The sequence below is a fragment of the Palaemon carinicauda genome, chromosome 13 (genome assembly GCF_036898095.1).
Source record: "Palaemon carinicauda isolate YSFRI2023 chromosome 13, ASM3689809v2, whole genome shotgun sequence".
Lineage (NCBI taxonomy): Eukaryota > Metazoa > Arthropoda > Malacostraca > Decapoda > Palaemonidae > Palaemon > Palaemon carinicauda.
Window position 1 is genome coordinate 138,289,968 of NC_090737.1, and position 18,401 is coordinate 138,308,368.

The window sequence follows — 18,401 nt, forward strand, 5'->3', positions numbered from 1 at the left end:
TTTGGGGCGGGGTAGCCAACATCAAACAAATGCAAAACAAGGGGACCTTTCCTCTCTACATTCCTCCCAGCCTGACAAGGGACTCAAGTGAGTTCAGCTGGTACTGCTAGGAGTGCCACAGCCCACCCTCCCCCGTTATCCACCACAGATGAAGCTTCACATTCAAGTGATAATTATTAATAAACTTGTATAATTAAAACCATGGTAGGTTGTAACAATTAAGTGCAGCAAAAATCAGCAAACATTGCTATTTAGGATACAGATTTTTATTATATTTGTCTGTAATTTTTTCTATGAGATGTTTGGATGGAATTAAGAGGTGATTTTTGGCGTACAATTTTAAATTTTAGTTTTTCTCTATGAAGGGGCACATGATCTTGCTATAGCAGTATGATTAAAGTGAGACCAGCTTATAGATATTAATGGAAAAAACTCTGTACTTATTATTTGTTGTAATGGCCATAAAAGAAATAGAAAATTTTTATTGATTCCATGATAAATAGTATTGTCCAAGAGAGACAATAAGTAAAAATTAAATTAGTAAGTCTATTTGTAATGCCTTCTTGTGAAACTTCTGAGTAAGCTACAATTTTAATTAATTCAAAGAAACACTTTCTGTAGCATTTCCTGGTGCACAAATAGCTGTACACCCATGTTTTCAATAGCAATTATGGGTGGTGTTGATTGCCGTATCTTCGCTTGACAAGGAGAATGAGTTTTGAAAAAAATAGACGCTCAAAAGTTTATTTCATTTGCTGAACATTATTACCTCTGTTTTTTCAATATTAAACTTACCCGATAATCATGTAGCTGTCAACTCCGTTGCCCGACAGAATTCTACGGGAGGGATACGCCAGCTATCACTATACTAGAAGGGGGTGTACTCACAAGCGCCACCTGTGGCCAGGTACTACAGTACTTGTTGTTGACGCCACCTCACTTTTTCCTCTGTCGTGCTTCCGGCAAGACGTTCTTGGATACGCTTATGATTTTGGAGTATTGTTCACGGTTTGGTGAAGTATTTCTCTAAAATTTGCAGCTATTCGCTATACTAGAAACTTCTATATTAGCTTAGTTAGCTTTTGGAATTAATTTAATTATGGTGACGAAGAGAGTATGAACTCTCTTTCACCTTTAAATGGCCGACCCTTCCCTTAGACGGAAGTGTTGGTGTCTAAGAGAGTATAGACTCTCTTTCTTAATTTTGCTTAACAATAGTTATAGATTTATTTTATATCTCTCCGCCTTTTATAGGCCTCTTCGATTAACTTCCTTTTATTATAAACTTATTAAAATTAATTTTTATATTTGTTTATATTCGACCTTTCCTAATAGTAGGCGGTCTTTTCTTGGTACCGAAGTTAATTAACATTGAGCCCGTCATTTCGGTTTTACCTGTTAACATATTTTGCTATTTTAATGTTTTTGAAAGAATTTCTTTGATAGTCTCGTACTATTTTCAAAGTTGAACTAACGTTTTGTTTTGTCTCTGCAGTTGTTGGCGTTCAGAACGTTCAACTTGCGCTCTATCGTCACGATAGAGAGAGAATGTTCACGGTGTCACGTTGCAGTAAGAGTAACCGTGTCTAGCGTTTTGTTCATTCTTTCTTAACTTAATGGTTTTAATTCTAATAAATTGGGAAATATTTCAGTTTTTTCCTTTAACATAATATGTTTTAACGATATATATGATTGGGCTCTTCTCTCAGGTTCTAAGTCAAGAGAGAGAGAGAGAGAGAGAGAGAGAGAGATAGAGACGGAGGGAGAAAGAGGAGGATAAACGTTTCGTTCAAGCAAGTAACGTTGTTATCGTTTTTGCTCTTCTCCCTAGTCTCTTTAGGGAAGAAGGTAAACGTTTCTAGAGTTTTTTTCTTGTTCTCAAGCTTTATGCGGTGAGAGATTTTAAACGTAGTTTATTTGATCTAGTGTTTAGTCTCTTTCCAGCCACTGAATTATTTATCTTTCATTAGATTTTTCTGTTACATTGTAATTCTGTTTTCGCAATTACTAACTTTTGAGAAAAGATAGAATTGCGTGTTTCAGGTACAAACCACTTAAAGCTTCGAGTTCAGTGAAATAAGTGCAAACAGAAAATCAAAAGTGATAAGTGATTAGCGCAAAGTGTGTCAGTGTTGTGCGTGAGGGTACTTCTGTGCGTGCCAGTCGTCCTCCCAGTCCGGGACCTCTTGCAAGCTCCCAAGCCCAGGGGAGAAGCAATGTCGAAGGGCAAAAGGGTTCGGCAGGCCTTGATCGGCGCACAGCAGTATCCTCGGTGGTTGCGGGCGTGTCTTCCAGAGACCGTCACTCCCACCTGCAGACGATTGAACCCGTCTTTTTCTCGTCCGCTGATCAATTGTCAGGGAAGAAACGCTGGACTCAGGTCTCTAGACCACTCAAACGCAGAGTCCAGTCCGCGAGTGCTCAACCGGGCTGCAGTCATTGGCTCAGCTCTGACTCGCCGCAGTCATCTGTCGACTGCACTCCGCCCAAGAGGAGTAAGGTTCTGCCGCAACAGATCTCTGCTGTTAAGGCTTTGCCTCAGCAGACCTTAGTGTCTGCCGATCCCAAGTTGGCTCTACTGCAGTCCATGCAGTCACAACTTTCAGTCTTGATGCGTGAGTGTCGGGCTGAGAAGGTTGCGCCTCCGCCTCCGCCTGCACTCGCTCCGCCTGCGCTCGCTCCGCCTGACCGCAGTACCGCCTGCCAGGCGTACGATGTTGAGCCACGTTCTGAGTTTACTGTTCCCAGTGGTGTACAGCTCCCTCCGCCTTCCTTAAGGCAACCTCAGCAATGGGATCAGGAGGCTTATACCTCTCTTCCTCCGCTTCCACTTGCTGCTCCACCATTGATGCAACCCTCGGTTGAGGTACAACAACCTCTCCCATCCATGAGTCAGTCTCCTCAGCTCTCGCTGCAGCGAGCTCAACCCTCCTCAAGGCAAGCACCACAACACCTTAGCCTTGCGCCTCAGGAGCCTCAACTCGCGAGACATTTACTACGTTCTGCGCAGCCTCTACCTCATCGCTCTCCGCTCACACCGCAGGAACAGGAACTTGCTACTCCGCTTCCGCCAACCACTCAGCAAGCGCAACCCTTGAGTTCAGCCTCTCATGCCAGGAGTCAGCCTCCTCCACCCATGCGCCTACCTTCTGCTTCTTCTTTTGTTCAGCCTTTGCAGTCTGAGCCTCAGGTGTTCCCTCAACAGAGTCTTGAAGAGGAAACCACTAATATTGTTGTTCCAGCTCGTTCTGACTCTGCTGTTCAGCATACCTTTCCGATCTCTTCGCTACACTCTGGTGATGAGGCGTCTGATAATGGAGGTTATTTGTCTTACTTATATAAAAATATATATGTATTCCTTGCAATATATTTTTAACAATATCGCAGAATATGGCAAAATATCTTCAAAACAAAAATGAATCATGAGTTATGAATGTAAGGTAAATATTATGTTGATATTAAAACCCCATGCAAGCATGCATGAAGCACTCTAGCACTGGTCATGGAATTTCTGAGAAATGTTTAACGCCATGCAACACGCTCTGCTTACCTTACAGCATGCTCTACATACAGCATGCTCTGCATACAGCATGCTCTGCATACAACATGCTATGCATACAGCATGCTCTGCATTCAGCATGCTCTGCATACAACATGCTCTACATACAGCATGCTCTGCATACAACATGCTCTGCATACAGCATGCTCTGCATTCAGCATGCTCTGCATACAACATGCTCTGCATACAGCATGCTCTGCATACAACATGCTCTACATACAGCATGCTCTGCATACAGCATGCTCTGCATACAACATGCTCTGCATACCTTACCGCATGCTTCTCAGTCATACATCTTTGGTTGTTGCCAACTCACTAGACTGTCAAGCAGTTTCATAATGTTGCCTTCTAGTCTGCTACTTTTGCACCATTGAAACCCTCACTGAGAGAACTTAACTTTTCTCGGATATGGTCCCTGTAGATGAGAAAGTGCTTTTCTCCCTCCTTCTGATATTCCCTTGAGGACTCTGTCATTTGGAGAGGAACCTTTAGCTGCGTAGCCTCCTTTGGACTTTTATTTAAGCATAACATGCTTCCAGGGAAGGTAATGGTTCCACTTCAGTCACTAACCCCGTCTGTTACCACACCTGCTCCCATAGACCTTGAGCTGTGTTGCAAGACATGCAGTCCAAGCTTAGTCCTTGTTAAAGGATTTTTTTGTTTACGGAGTCAGTGTGTCACTGGGAAGACGTTCACCAGCAGAAGTGACTTGTTGTGACGCAGTGCGGCAACCTCAGCAACCCGATAAGGAGTTGTCTGTACGACCCAGACAGTCTAGACAGCTTCGGGTTGTCACTGTACTTCCTCGCTTCCCCATGGTTGACAGTTCACAGACTGTGCAGCAGTACCATGATCTTGTGTCCGGCTCCGTCAGACGACTGGCTTTTAAGAGCTCCCACAAGTCGTCGCTGTCTGGAGATTCTCAGATGGACTTTGGATCTGACCAAGGAACTGGGCCTCCTGGTCAATTTTGAGGAGTCTCAGCTCATCCCATCCCAGACCATTGTCTCCCTGGGTATGGATCTTCAGAGTCGAGCTTTTCGGGCTTTTCCGTCGGCCCCAAGGATCTTCCAAGCCCTAGAATGCATCCAGAGCATGCTGAGAAGGAACCGATGCTCAGTCAGGTAGTGGATGAGTCTAACAGGGACACTTTCATCGCTGGCCCTGTTCATCGTGTTAGGGAGAATCCACCTCCCCCCCTTCAGTATCATCTAGCTGCTCACTGGATAAAGGACATGACGCTAGAGACGGTCTCAGTTCCTGTTTCCGAAGAGAGGAGGTCTTCTCTCGCGTGGTGTAAGAACAGCTTTCTTCTCAAGGAAGTCTACCTTTGGCTGTTCAGAAACCCGACCGCCGTCTCCTCTCGGACACATCAGACACGGGCTGGGGTGCGACTTTGGACGGACAGGAATGATTGAGAACATGGAATCAGGAGCAAAGGACACTTCACATCAATTGCAGGAGTTGTTGGCGGTTCTTCTGGCCTTGATAAACTTCAAGTCCCTCCAGCTTAACAAAGTGGTGGAGGTGGACTCTGACAACACCACAGCCCTGGCTTACACCTTCAAGCAGGGAGGGACTCTTTCGTGAAGTTGTTCTAGATCGCAAGGGACCTCCTCATCTGGTCTAAAGATTGAAAGCTCACGCTGGTAACGAGGTTCATTCAGGGCGGTATGAATGTCATGGCAGATCACCTCAGCCGGAAGGGTCAGGTCATCCCCACAGAGTGGACCCTTCACAAGAATGTTTGCAGCAGACTTTGGGCCCTGTGGGGTCAGCCAACCATAGATCTGTTCGCTACCTCGATAACCTAGAGACTCCTATTGTATTGTTCTCCGATTCCAGACTCAGCAGCAGTTACCATCTCGACCTGTATGCATTCCCGCCGTTCAAGATTGTCAACAGGGTACTTCAGAAGTTCTCCTCTCGCAAAGGGACACGGCTGACGTTGGTTGGCTCCGCTCTGGCCCGCGAGAGAATCGTTCTTAGAGGTACTGCAATGGCTGGTCGACATTCCCAGGACTCTTCCTCTAGGAGTGAACCTTCTACGTCTACCTCACGTAAAGAAGGTACACCCGAACCTCCACGCTCTTCGTCTGACTGCCTTCAGACTTTCGAAAGACTCTCAAGAGCTAGGGGCTTTTCGAAGGAGGCAGCCAGAGCGATTGCCAAAGCAAGGAGAACATCCACTCTCAGAATCTATCAGTCTCAAGGGGAAGTCTTCCGTAGCTGGTATAAGACCAATGCAGTTTCCTCAACCAGTACCACTGTAACCCAGATTGCTGACTTCCTGTTATATCTAAGGAAAGTAAGATCCCTTTCAGCTCCTACGATCAAGGGTTACAGAAGTATGTTGGCAGCGGTTTTCCGCCACAGAGGCTTGGATCTTTCCACCAACAAAGATCTACAGGACCTCCCTAGGTCTTTTGAGACCTCAAAGGAACGTCGGTTGTCCACTCCAGGCTGGAATCTAGACGTTGTCCTAAGGTTCCTTATGTCATCAAGATTTGAACCTCTCCAATCAGCCTCTTTTTAGGACCTCACATTAAAAACTCTTTTCCTCGTGTGCTTGACAACAGCTAAAAGAGTAAGTGAGATCCACGCCTTCAGCAGGATCATTGTTCTGAAACGGCTACATGTTCCTTGCAGCTCGGTTTTTGCTAAACAAGCTTCCTTCACGTCCTTGGCCTAAGTCGTTCGAGATCCCAAGCCTGTCCAACTTGGTGGGGAATGAACTGGAGAGAGTACTTTGCCCAGTTAGAGCTCTTAGGTACTATCTAAAAAGGTCTTAACCTTTACAAGGACAATCAGAAGCCTTATAGTGTGCTATCAAGAAACCTTCTTTTCCAAGTTCTAAGAACTCAGTTTCTTACTATTCAGGCTTCTGATTAGAGAAACACATTCTCATCTGAAGGAAGAAGACCTTGCTTTGCTGAAGGTAAGGACACATGAAGTGGGAGCTGTGGCTACTTCAGTGGCCTTCAAACAGAGCCATTCTCTGCAGAGTGTTATGGATGCAACCTATTGGAGAAGCAAGTCAGTGTTCGCATCATTCTATCTCAAAGATGTCCAGTCTCTTTACGAGTACTGCTACACCCTGGGACCATTCGTAGCAACGAATGCAGTAGTAGGCGAGGGCTCAGCCACTACATTCCCATAATCCCATAACCTTTTAACCTTTCTCTTGAATACTTTTTATGGGTTGTACGGTCGGCTAAGAAGCCTTCCACATCCTTGTTGATTTGGCGGGTGGTCAATTCTTTCTTGAGAAGCGCCGAGGTTAAAGGTTGTGATGAGGTCCTTTAGTATGGGTTGCAGCCCTGTATACTTTAGCACCTTTGAGTTGATTCAGCCTTCCAAGAGGAACGCTGCGCTCAGTAAGGAAGACGATCTTATTAAAGGCAGAGTAACGGTTCAAGTCGACTTCCTTACCAGGTACTTATTATTTCATTGTTATTGTGGATAACTGATTATATGAAATACGGGATACTTAGCTATCCTTTAGTCTTGTACACTGGTTTTTCACCCACCCCCCTGGGTGTGAATCAGCTACATGATTATCGGGTAAGTTTAATATTGAAAAATGTTATTTTCATTAGTAAAATAAATTTTTGAATATACTTACCCGATAATCATGATTTAATTGACCCACCCTTCCTCCCCATAGAGAACCAGTGGACCGAGGAAAAAGTGAGGTGGCGTCAACAACAAGTACTGTAGTACCTGGCCACAGGTGGCGCTTGTGAGTACACCCCCTTCTAGTATAGTGATAGCTGGCGTATCCCTCCCGTAGAATTCTGTCGGGCAACGGAGTTGACAGCTACATGATTATCGGGTAAGTATATTTAAAAATTTATTTTACTAATGAAAATAACATTTTTCATGGAAAGAGTGAGTGAGTTAGTTTTTGCAGTACGCTTTTTTATTTTTTTCCCCCCGTTAAAATTAGGTGTATTCTTGACCGCACAGAAGTAGTAAAACAAGATACAGTACATACATATACCAAGGCACTTCCCCATTTTGGGGGTTAGCCAACATCAAACAAATGAAACGGAAAAGGGGACCTCTCCTCTCTCCGTTCCTCCCAGCCTGACAAGATGAATAAAGGGAGAATAGAAATAGGCCCTCTAAGAATTGAAGGACGGCTAACGAATGAAAAAAAGGAAATATGCAACATATTAGCAGAAAAATAAAAGAGTGAGTTCACGCCAAGAATTGCGAATGAGAATAATGAAACAGAAATGAGAGAAGAAAATGTTGAATATCTAACGGATATAGATATTAATGAAGCAGATATTGTCACGGCTATAAACGAAATTAAAAATGGATCGGCACCCGGACCAGATGGAGTTCCAGCGATTTTGTTAAAAAAAACTGCAAACACTATAGCGAAGCCGCTTGCAATACTGCTAAGACAGAGTGTAGATATGAGCGAGATATATGTTAAACATAAATTACCTTATTTAACCCCTATCTTCAAAAGTGGATCAAGACTAGAGGCAAGCAATTATAGACCTGTTAGTCTAACATCACATATTATGAAAGTGTATGAGAGGGTAATAAAAAAGAAAATAATGAACCATTTGGTCAAAAATAATTTGTTTAATATGGGTCAACACGGTTTCGTACCTGGAAAAAGTACACAGACCCAACTGATAGCACACTATGAAAACATATACAAAAATATGATAAATGAAAAAGACACAGATGTGATCTATCTAGATTTTGCAAAAGCCTTTGACAAGGTAGACCATAACATATTGGAGAAAAAAATGAGAAACCATAATATTGTGGGAAAGATAGGAAAATGGGTAAAAGAATTCCTGCAAAACAGAAAACAGATAGGCCTAGTGGTTGCAAATGACGAGAAATCAGATGAAGCCCAGGTAATATCGGGTGTGCCACAAGGTACGGTATTAGCTGCACTGCTGTTTGTTATTATGATCTCAGACATAGACTGTGATGTTGAAAACTCCGTAGTGAGAAGTTTCGCCGATGGCACAAGAATAAGTAGAGAAATTACTTGTGATGAAGATAGGAACTCACTACAAAGAGATCTAAACAAAATATATGAATGGGCGGAGATAAATAGGATGGTATTTAACTCTGATAAATTCGAATCAATAAATTATGGAAACAGAGAAGGAATGGTGTATGCATACAATGGACCTAATAATGAGACAATCACAAACAAGGAAGCAATTAAAGACCTTGGTATAATTTTAAATAAGAATATGTTATGCAACGACCAAATAGCAACACTGTTGGCTAAATGTAAAGCAAAAATGGGAATGTTATTCAGACACTTTAAAACAAGAAAAGCTGAACACATGATTATGCTTTACAAAACTTATGTGCGTAGTACACTCGAGTACTGCAATGTGATATGGTACCCACACTACCAAAAGGATATTGCACAAATAGAGAGAGTACAAAGGTCCTATACTGCTAGAATAGAAGAAGTTAAGGACCTTGACTACTGGGAAAGACTGCAATTTTTAAAACTATACAGTCTAGAAAGGAGAAGAGAACGCTACATGATAATACAAGCATGGAAGCAAATAGAAGGAATTACTGAAAACATCATGGAGCTAAAAATATTAGAAAGAGCAAGCCGAGGTAGATTAATAGTGCCCAAAACTATACCATGAAAACTAAGGAAGGCGCACAGGACATTAATCCACTACGCACCAGCATCGATAATGCAGCGACTATTTAATGTGCTGCCAGCTCATCTAAGAAACATATCAGGAGTGAGCGTAGATGTGTTTAAGAATAAGCTCGATAAATACCTAAGATGCATCCCAGACCATCCAAGACTGGAAGATGCAAAATACACCGGAAGATGCATTAGCAACTCTCTGGTGGATATACGAGGTGCCTCACACTGAGGGACCTGGGGGAACCCAAACAAAAAATAAGGTAAGGTATAAGGTAAGGGACTCAACCGTGTTCGGCTGGTACTGTAGGGGTGCTACAGCCCACCCTCCCTCGTTATCCACCACAGATGAAGCTTCATAACGCTGAATCCCCTACTGCTGCTGCTTCCGCGGTCTTCCAAGGCACCGGTAAAACAAGATACTGATGGAAAACAATGGAAAGAAACAAAATGCTTCGTGATAAAATGAATGGAAAAATACATACATACATATACCAAGGCACTTCCCCCAATTTTGGGAGGTAGCCGACATATAACAAATGAAACAAAAAAGGGGACCTCTCCTCTCTACGTTCCTCCCAGCCTAACAAGGGACTCAACCGAGTTCGGCTGGTACTGTTAGGGATGGAAAAAATAAAAAATTTAATAACTGTTAATATTGTATTAGCCATTATTACAGAAGTGCTTGAAAAAAATCCACATTAAATCGGTGCACAGTACTCAACTTGTTATACAACTTTAAATGCTGTCCCGCATTTAGTGTCATATGTCACTGTGCTTTTAAAATTTCTATGGATTTGTTTTCATCTTCCTTTACAAATGCATCAGTTGAATCAGTGGAGCTTTAAGAGTTCAAACTTTGTGCAGATACTTTTCTCCTGAAGCAGGTTTAAATAAGCAAAGTCTTGCTTTCATAATTTATATTTTTCCTATCTGATATTTATCCAGACATTTTTAATGACAATTTTATAAATTAATATATTATCAGAGGTAATTATATTCTTCATAAATCTGGGATAGAAAATCTTGTCATCGTGCCCAGAGAGAACATCATGTAACTTAAGTCAATTCTGTACTGGCAATGATTTGGACTATTTAAAAGAATGACATTTTATTTCTGAGAGTTGACTTAGCCCTTTTACCCCCAGGCTATTTGGAACTTTCCAACCCTTAACCCCCAGGCGTTTGTTTTCCAAGCACATTTTGCAATATATATTTTTTAAATTGCTCTAACAGCCTTAATTTTCGTCCTAGAGAGGTCAGGTTGGTCTCATTCTTTTGGAAAATGCCTGAAGTTTCTCATTAAAATGTAAAAAATATGCAAAAAAAAAATGTTAATAGCATTTTTTTGCAAGGACGTACCAGTACGTCCATGGGGGTAAAGGGATGAGTTTTGTGAAACGTATCAGTACGTCCATTGGGGGTAAAAGGGTTAACACAAATACCTTTTAAGGGGAAGCTAGCTTGCATTGAATTGGGTTTCACTGCAAAGTTGCATGAAATTAACTTGTAATATAATTAAACTATGTATGTAAATGTAATGTATATATATTTTTTACAGGTGCTTAAAGTAACTGACCACTCACCATACAACACATTGTTCTTCTGTTAATCAAATAATCAAGATTGCTTTATGTGGATAGATGTTTTGCACTATTTATTCCGCAGTATTCACCAGACCCACACGTACTGTAAGTAATAATGGCTTTTGTATCTTCATAAGCTATACTTAAAATTTCTTTCGGTAAGTGTGGAAAATATTCAGGATGAATTAGCTTTTAAGAATTGGAAAGTTTTCTTTTATTTTCTTCTATACTTATTGCTTTTTAGAAGTTCAGCTTGTTAGTAAAGGAAGGTGCTATAGCAGTTAAGTAATATAAATACTCATATTTGTGATGCTACGGGAGTGAGTTTATTCTCAGGCTTGATTGTTATTGAGAGAGGTGTTCTTGTGTCAGAATTAATTTAGGAAACTTTGTTTGTAAAATCTGGTACAGTATTTAATTCTGGCTTGCATAGTTTTGTAATAAAAGGAGCAACACAAATGAGCAGAATGAACTCGACAGTAAAAACTCAGGGAAATTAATGAGGCAGTAAAAAGAGAAAAAGCAATGAGATATTAAACAAGATAAGAATGAAGACAAAAAAAAAAAAAGCAAGGAGACTAATCAAGAGAAAAATAATGAAATAAAGAAAATTAATGACTAAAAAAAAGAAATACAGTAAGCAATGAAATAAGAACACAAATCAACACAGAGCGAAACAAAACACGTCTGACCAACGCAACTGAGGAAGAATGAGTATGGGGGGTGGGGAGATGCAGGGGTAGAGAGGGGGATGTTGATGAAGGAGAGGTCTAATTGGTGAGGGATCTATGGTCGTGGTTCAATCACGCCCCAGTTTTCTATACCGACACTCGAAGAGTGAGCGAGCTAGGTTTATTCCTGGCATTCCATGCATCTCTTTTTTTCTCTGGTATATTCAGCAATAACTATGCCTTAGAAAGGGTGCTAGTGGAGCATTTAGCTGGGTGACACAGGTCCCTCGCCCAGAAATATATTTTTCCTTCGTCAAAATCCCTTAATAAGACTGTAAAAAAAGAAATACAGTAAGCAAGATAAAAGGTTAGTAACAGATAGTTTACCCATGAACTGAACCCCTATGTATAGGAGTACAGTACTTTACATAGATGATTTATTTTTGAAGATCAAGTTTTGCTTTTGGTTCAAAGAAAAATAGTAGGGGACTGGAAAAGTCTACTGTACATACTATATTCTAATTACTCGGAGACTCATAAGAATCTTTTTTTTAAACTTTTGAATGACAGTAATGAGATAGTAAGCAAGATAAGAGATTAAATTTATAGACTTTATCCTGAACCCCCGGGCATAGGAATATAGGTAGATGATCGTTTCATGAAGATATAAGTATTGCTTTTGGTTGAAAGAAAAACAGTAGAAGACTCGAATGACGTACGTACCATATTTTACAATATCATGACTCGTAAGAATACTTTGAAATGAATAAATGAGGTGGTCATTTAATATGGTTTTATACACAAATACTAAGTGATCTGCGCTACTAAGGAGAGTGTATCATCTTGGCACTGAGCTTCCTAGACTTGTTCACCTTTGCACCATAGAAATTTTAAGAACAGAATCCCATGTTGTATCCTCAATTGTTTTATAATTTGTTGAACCTTTTCTGTACAACTTAGCTAATTGTAGGATATTGAAAGTAAATTGAGAAGCAAGCTATAAGCCATTCATTTCAAACGTGCAGTTAGAAACTCTTTAAGAAAAAGTGAAGTAGAAGCTACATACTTAGTAGATCCTGTATGATGTTCAGAGGCGAGATACTTAGAAAAAAAAATTGTAAGTAGAAGGAAGCATACTCCAATATAAAGTGGCATAGTCAAAGATTTTAATGGTGGCATCTCATGAAGGCTTCAGTGGTCTTGCTTTGACTAAACACTGTAATTGTCCTTAATTTTCAATGCCCATAGCCAGCTTTTGATAGCCAATATGTAAGCAGTTATCATGGTGAACTACTCGCATTCACTATGCCTCCTTATCGACTCCAAATCGTTATTCATTGAGAGAAACTATCTTTGAAAATGGCACAATGTTTGCAAGCAAGATTTTTTGTAAATTAGTAAGATATTTTGTTTTTAACTGTTGTATCTTTTTAGTAAGTAATGTTCAGATTATAATACTGTACACAGTAGTTCTATAAGAGTTGATAGATGTGTTATGCATGTTAAACCTCTTGTTTTGAGTATTGTTGAGTATTATTTACTTCATATTGTATATTATCTTTGATCACATGTTGATATAGAAGTTATTTGTCTTAATTGGATGGTGATGTAGCATTGGTTTTTGTGTGTGAAGGTGAAAGGTAGATTCAAGTAGAGATTGAATTTTCTCTCGTGTTACTTAATTCATAAGTCGACGAGTTGGATTTTACTGAAGTTTATTATATATTCTTTGAAATGAGGAAGACTTATCAGTTATAATATTTATTTCTATGAATCTCCCCTGATATCCATATTGCTTCTCTCCGTAAATGGGTTTTATCAACATTTACCCCTAAAACTAAAAAAATGTCTTATTTTCTTTCCTTCCAATAGACTTAGTTCTTTAGTAAAGTATTGAGAATCTAGCAGAAAATGGCAATCAACTGCTTACTTGCTTATTGCTGTCCTTCGAATCGAAGAAGACTTCTGCTTCGCTGTAATGGGGATGAAGTTAGATCTGTTGTCGTTGGTGCCATCTTGCATGGCTGTGAAGACCAATTCTGGATCCACGCCTCTGACAGACCACTATGGCGCTCACTCTGTAAAACTGGAGTCAATCAACTTGAAGACACCCAGAACCAGGCAAGACAACAGCGCAAGGAGAGAAGACAAAACCGTCGAGATCGGATACCTCCGGTCAACCCAGACCTGACTTGCCAGTTGTGTGGGCAATCAATTAATTTCTTTGGTAAGCCATAACGCTTTTGCCTTCACTCTATGTTGCTGTAGGGTTGTCGAAAAGCCCCAAAATCCTGATTTAGATTTTTATTGCTTTCAGAGATATCTTCTCGATGTGTTAGTAGCTACTGCATAGATTGTTCAAGGGAATGTTTCCGGGGCGATCTTGATCCACTTTTTCTATGGGTCTCGTGTTGGGGACAGTATAGTATTGCGATTTAAGTAGCCTTTGTGAGGATTGTGAAAGCATCACTATTCATCTTATGGAACAGTATGTTTTTATTGTTGCTGATCAAGTTGAAAGCATAAAAGAAAACTTGCTTTTATTTCAGCTGGGAAAATCCAGAAGACTTGGCTCATTATTATTGTGGGTATGATGACCAAAATAACATGCCAGCACTCAACAAACCTGTTTTTTGATAGTGATGAGCTTCAAAAGCTCTTAACTACTTTAGCTGTTTCTGTTAAAACGAAGAAGGCTAGCGAGTTTGATTAAAGGCAGTAGTTTTGAACTAAACTGCCCTATTTCAAAATTGTAACTTGACTTCTCAAGTTGGGTTTAGAGGTTTCAGTGCTCCATTCTGTAAGGGTTCTGATGGTACAGATTCAAGACCCATAGAATTTGGAGTTCTTTATGACCCTCTCATAGAATTTGGAGTTCTTTATGACCCTCTCATAGAATTTGGAGTTCTTTATGACCCTCTCATAGAATTTGGAGTTCTTTATGTACCTAGGGTTGTGGTGGATGGTGTGGTAACATCCCTGACTGGTGAACGCCAGACTGGGGTTCGCGTCCCGCTCAAATTCGTTAGTTCCTCTAGTCACTGCAACCTCACCCTCCTTGTGAGCTAAGGATGGGGGTTTGGGGAAGCATATAGGTCTATCTGCTGTCATCAGCAGCTATTGCCTGGCCCTCCTTGGTCCGAGCTTGGGTGGAGAGGGGCTAGGGCACTGACCATATGTATATATGGTCAGTCTCTAGGGGCATTGTCTTGCTTGACGTGGCAATGTCACTGTCCCTTGCCTCTGCCATTCACGAGTGGCCTTTAAAACTGTTCTACTGCGAATCTCCTCAATTTTCCCATTGTAGATGCTATTTCAGACACATAATTGCGACGTTTAAGACAGTTGGTAGCCTGGATCTATATCGAGCCACTCACTGAAATAAGCACTCTAAAGTAATCTCATATTTCATAATGTGAATGACTCTGAATATCTTACGATTCCCTAAGAACAAAATGTATATGTTAAAGTTTTCACGAGAGCTGATCGTCTGCATCATGTTTTGTATGGCAATGTGCATCGTTAGTTTACAAGCTCAGTTACTATCTCATGAGTTAACTCTAACAATGTAATGTAGGCGCTAGTACCTATAGTGCCAAAATGAATCCCTTGTAAAACAAATACTCAGCAATTCCGATACAAAGATTTAAACAAACAAGAAGACTAGAAAGTAATGTGTCAGATTATTCTTTAGAACATGAATATGCGGATGAAGAAAACACAAGAAAAGCCCAATTCTGATTTAGTACTGTATCTTCTTTTCAGTCATTATGAATATTTATGAAAAATATTCAAATAAGTAGCTTAAGCAAAGTTCTGATGCTGCTTATTCTTTCAAGTCATCAGAAACAGGTACTTTCAAGACAATTTATTTACCTTAATTATCTCATTTCATTTTGGGTAGACTTGATAAATTATAAATTATCACAAATGTTTGTTGTTAAAGTCTTCTATACCACATTGATGTTCTGACTTATATAAATTGAGTCAGTTTATCAAATCTTGTTCTAGATTATAGTTGTCTCCCCCTTTAAGCCCATCATTAATGCCGATATAGGCAAATCCTTAAATGCAGGGTTTACAAGCTGGTCTACTAAAGAGGTGCTGTTTGTAGGGAATAAAGTAAGAAATATTCTTGAAATTCTCTCCTTTGCAGAATCTATAGTAGGGTTTATTTCTAGTCTTTTAGAAATTAAATTTGCAGATCATCCAATTTAAATCTTTATTTTAGGTTACATTACTTTAGATAAAACGGTTTCCAGTGGGTCTGCCAAGATTTTAGTAGCCTCAGTGTGTTTTGTCATTTATTGAAGGGAGTGAGCATATACCTCTATGATTGAGACAATGTCTAAAGCCCTGTCCACACGATCGAGCATGACCGACGGGGCAAACAGTTATACCAGACCACAATAGTTAGTAAGAATGAGGGTTAATGATGTCAGAAGCTGGAAAACCACAGACAGGGATCTGGCATCATACAGTGTTGCCAGATCCCTGCCTTGTAGTTTTCCCACTTCTGACATAATCAACCCTCATTTTCACTAACTATTGTGGCCTGGTATCACTGTTTGCCCGTCGGGCATGCTCGATCGTGTGGACAGGGCTTAAGGCATAGAAGCAGTCATTGATTTTTTTTCTCATGTTTTGGATGTAAATGGGGTTGATAAAGTAATTGTTCAAGTGGTAAAAGGGCACAGAGATTTTCTGAGGTTACTTTCTAGGGATTCCCAAATTTAGCCTGTTATGCCAGTAGCTTCTACAACCCTAGAATTTTCTCCTTCAAGGAATTCCTTTCTAATGAGTAGAACATCATTATTCCCCCCTAGCAGACATTCCGGAACTAGTGCAAACAGGACTCTTGTATCTTGGTGGAGAACTAAACGACAGTCCTTTGTAAATCCCACAAGGAGACAGACTTTTACACTTCGATCTTGTTTAAGAGATCCTTCATCTCTATCCATAGGTGCCAGCTGTAGTCAAAGAATGTTACTGGATTCTTTTAGCCTCCAAGGAACCAACTCTATGTCCGAGTTACCTAGCAAATAAAGCAAGGCACAGATTTCTATACTAGAAATTGTAAATAGGGTTGGGAGATGTAGGGGTAGAAAGGGTTAGTCGTAGTAGGAGGCACAGACGGGTGTAGGACGGCACCTCGTTCCAGGGGATGTTGATGAAGGAGAGGTCTAATTGGAGAGGGACCTATGGTCGTGGTTCTATCACGGCCTAGTTTTCTATACCGACACTCAAAGAGTGAGCGAGCTAGGTTTATTCCTGGCATTCCATGCATCTCTTTTTCTCTGGTATATTCATCAGTAATTATGCCAGAGGAGCATTTCACTGGGCGACACAGGTTCCTCACCCAGAAATAGATTTTTCCTTCGTCAAAACCCCTTTTTTAATACCCAAAGTATCAGGGTTTAGGGGCCAATACCTGATGTCTCAAACCTCGATAAGTTGACAGTTCTCAAAAAATTTTTAGGGAAACACTATTGACAGTTCTGGAGGTGATAAAGAAAGGATATTGAATAATTTTCAGTAGACTTCACAGATACATATTTTCCTCATACATATTCATCTCAATTTGAGGAAATACCTTCCTTTTGTCAGCAGGTCAAAGGTTTTACCAATTCAAGTGCATGCTTTGGCCTCAGGATAGCTCCTCAAATTTTCCCCTGGGTCCATCTTTAAAATGGCTAAGGATCCTGGCTATTTTTAATCGATTCATTGGAAAAGTGTGATTGCTCAGGTTGCCAGAGCAATTGGGAATTCTGTTAATTTTGAAAAAGCCTTTTCCGGTTCCAACTCGGATAATAGCACGTTTCCTTTTTAGGGTTTTCCTTTGGAAATGTTCAAAATATTGAAGTCTGTGTCAGTTTGGATGGGGATGAAACTTCTAGGGAAGTTGACTATTTTATGGTTTAATTTGATCCAATAGGATCTCCAAGGATGAGGGTTTTCCAATTTAATCTCAATTTATAGCAAAACAAAACATTCAATCTAGACATACTGTAATCTGAATTCTAGTGATGATACACATTGAGACTAGACAAAAGAAGTATGGCTTGTCCAAGCCATTTGTTTATTGCCATTAACCGCTAGATTTTCTCGTTTATTTCCTAGAATCGGAAGTCCGGTGGAAGAAAAGAAAATGGGAAACCTTAGTTTAGGAGTAAATGTCAATAAAACTTATCTGCCAGAGAGGAAATATGAACATCAGGCGAGTACAGAAATAATAATCCTCAATTATATTTCCATTTTTAATAGCAAATTTTATACCAAAGAATCTAGTAGACCAAATAACTTTTTATGAATGTAGATTCTTAGCAGTAAAAGTACAGTAGTGTACTCGTATACTGTATGGTTATACAGTGAACCCTCGTTTATCGCGGTAGATAGGTTCCAGACCCGGCCGCGATAGGTGAAAAGCCGCGAAGTAGTGACACCATATTTACCTATTTATTTAACATGTATATTCAGACTTTTAAAACCTTCCCTTGTACGTAGTACTGTTAACAAACTACCCTTTAATGTACAGAACACTTAATGCATGTACTACATTACCCTAAACTAAAACAGGCACAAATATTAAAGGCAATTTTATATCATGCGTTTCCTAAACACGCCAAAAAGCACGATATAAAATGGCAACCAATGTTTTGTTTACGTTCATCTCTGATCATAATGAAGAAACAAACGCATTTACTGTACACATCTGTGTATAGGTTAGTTTTTGCATCTATTATATTGATTATTCAGTACAGTATGTTGATTTTGTTATAACCAATATATTACCATATATATATATGGGTTATGAAAAAAATCCGCGATGGTCGAACCGCGAAGTAGCGAGAGTTCACTGTAAGCACCATTTTCCGTTAGGTGAACTGACGTTGAGAACATTTAGAAGAATGTATCATTGTTTTCCT

The 18,401-nt window shown here is 40.1% G+C and overlaps 1 protein-coding gene across 3 annotated transcripts in view; it reads left to right on the forward strand.

The window, feature by feature from the left end:
* Window positions 1–18,401, forward strand: part of LOC137652515 (ribitol-5-phosphate xylosyltransferase 1-like) — a 45,456-nt gene that overhangs the window by 26,365 nt on the left and 690 nt on the right. For 2 of the 3 annotated variants that reach the window (XM_068385966.1, XM_068385967.1), the window contains exon 11: window positions 10,780–10,941. The gene's annotated coding sequence lies outside the window, so the exon portion shown is untranslated. Of the gene's footprint in view, window positions 1–10,779; window positions 10,942–18,401 lie in introns of those variants that run through there. The other variant, XR_011046328.1, reaches the window with a different exon arrangement.